The sequence below is a fragment of the Camelus bactrianus genome, chromosome 14, assembly GCF_048773025.1.
Source record: "Camelus bactrianus isolate YW-2024 breed Bactrian camel chromosome 14, ASM4877302v1, whole genome shotgun sequence".
NCBI lineage: Eukaryota > Metazoa > Chordata > Mammalia > Artiodactyla > Camelidae > Camelus > Camelus bactrianus.
Window position 1 is genome coordinate 49,692,204 of NC_133552.1, and position 2,555 is coordinate 49,694,758.

General features: G+C 32.1%; 1 non-coding gene across 1 annotated transcript; it reads right to left on the minus strand.

The window, feature by feature from the left end:
• Positions 1–2,156: 2,156 nt before the first annotated feature.
• Positions 2,157–2,229, minus strand: TRNAV-AAC (transfer RNA valine (anticodon AAC)). The gene has a single exon. It is a non-coding gene; the product is annotated as a tRNA-Val (tRNA).
• Between the last annotated feature and the right edge of the window lie 326 nt (positions 2,230–2,555).

Sequence of the window (2,555 nt, forward strand, 5' to 3'; positions counted from 1 at the left end):
AGACTTCTAATTATTGAAAATTATGTGACTAAGGATATTTGTGTTTTGATTTGGCTTCTCCCAGAACCAAATCCAGAACAAGAAAATGTGTGAAAGTAGTTTATTTGGGAGGTACAAGGGACATCAGTTAGTATGAGAGTGGAGAAGTTGGTAAGGAGAGGAACTACAGTTAATAAAGTGTATGCTTTCCATCTGAATGCCATTATGAGTGTCTGGAACTTAATTTCAAGGGGGAAGTTCTGGAAAACGGTATAAAACACATGCTTCAAATTATACTATCTTAAGGGAGTTGTTGTATGTGCATAAAAATTCCCATCAGACATTAGCTGAGAGATGATCTTGGAGGTGTTAATTTCTTACCTACCACCAGTCTGCAGTGCATATGGGCAGAGGACTTAAGGCTGTGGAGGATGCCTCCAGGCAGAGAGATGCTGATGTTGGCACAGTAGGAGCAAGTGACAAAGCCTGAACTATCTGGACCAGGCACTGAAGAGATTCAAATTTTTCAAACTGTTCCAGTATTGTTTTATTCATTAGTAAAACCATCCTACTAGCCTACCACAAATATTTTGTATTTAATTGATTCAGTATTTTCAAAATTAATTTTAGATTCAGTGTTTATTAAGGCCAATTTTATGCTTTTCTTATGGTCTTCAAGCATGCAAGAGTGACTGTGTATTATACAACCAAAACACTCTCCAGAATGCATATTACCCTTTAAAATTTAGTTTAAATATTAGTGAAATAATACCAAATCTTAGGTTAATTATTCTAAAGAATACACAGTTTACAGCAATTACCAACATATAAATTCCCTTATACTTGAATTATTTTGGCTAAAATTGCTAAAATGAAATAGAATTTAGAATAAATTTACTGTTTCCATAGTTGCTTTATTCCAAGTGTGCTGCATTAGTCTACTTTTCTATCCTTCTCAAATCTCTGAATTTGACTAATCACAAATAATAGTTACTGAATGCATTTCAATTAATTATATAAAAGGGATCTCATACAATGCCCCTATATTTTTTCTATTCGTTTTATGCTGCTGTTTGTTTATCCATTATATTTTTAGCAAACATTTTTATTTGTTACATTTAATTTGTTTCCTAAAAGCATCTTGCCACATGGTTTGTTTTGTTTATTTTGTTGAAAAAATATTTATAAAAAATGTTGGAAAAATGTGGAAACAAGTCTTTAAACAGCAATTTAATAAAAACCAGTTTGTGATCTACAATTAATGTGGAATTAATCATTTAACATTTTATACCCTTTAACATATATTTCTACTTAGAAGTATTTGCCTGAACATAGCCCTAAAAAAGATCTACCTCCTAAAATGTGGTCATTTTTACATTTGTTTTACCTAATATAGAGTAAAATTTTGTAAAACATTTATTAAGATTATAATAACACATTTTGTATTTATTTGGGTACCAAGTGTTAATAACAATTGTCTTTAAATTAGTTGTATTTGGAATCTTTAGCACTATATGATTTAGAAAAAGAGTATTTCTTTAAGTTTATAATTTTTTTGTGTACCACAAAAACTTTGCTAAGTGATCATTACTTTTTAAAAAAGTTTTATTGAGGTCTAATTTGTATACTAAAAACTGTACATATTAAATACATACAATTTGATGTTGTACATAATGCATATACTCGTGTGATAATCATTGCAATCAAGGTAATAAGCATATCCAACACCTCCAAATGTTTCCTCTTGCCCTTTGTGTGTGTGTGTTTATGTGTGTGTGTGTGAGTGTGTATGTGTATGTTAAGAATATTTACCATGAGATATACCCTATTGACATTTTTTAACGTGTACAATAGAGTACTTCTAGAGACTCTCTGTACAAAAGTACAACAGATCTGCAGAATCATTCATTTACATAATTGACACTTCATACCCATCTAACATCAACTTCCTGTTTCCTTCTACTATCATTCTACACTGTACTTCTGTGAGTTTGACTACTTTAGATTCCACATATAAAGAGAATCATGCAGCATTTGTCCTTCCTTCTGTGACTGAATTATTTCATTTAGCACAATGCCCTCTAGGTTCCTCCATGTTGTCTCTTCTTCTTCTTTTTTTTTTTTTTTTTTGATCTTTTTGTGGGGGGAGGTAATTAGGTTTACTTATTTACTTTTGATGGAGGTACTGGGGATTGAACCCAGGACCTTGTGCATGTTAAGCACGCACTCTACCACTGAGCTATACCCTCCTCCCCATGTTGTCTCAAGTGTCAGGATTTCCTTCTCTTTTAAGGTTGAATAATATTCCATTGTACATATATATATACCACATTTACTTTATCCATTCATCATTGATGGGCGTTTAGGTTGTTTTCTTTACTTGGCTGTTGTGAATAATGATCCAATGAATATGAAGTGCAGATATCTCTTCAAGATCCTAATTTCAGTAATTTTGGATATGCTCTCAGAAATGTGATTTCTGGATCATATGGTAATTCTGTTCTTATTTTACTGAGGGACTTCCATGCTGTTTTCCATGGCAGCTGCACCAATTTACATTCCCACCAACAATGTAC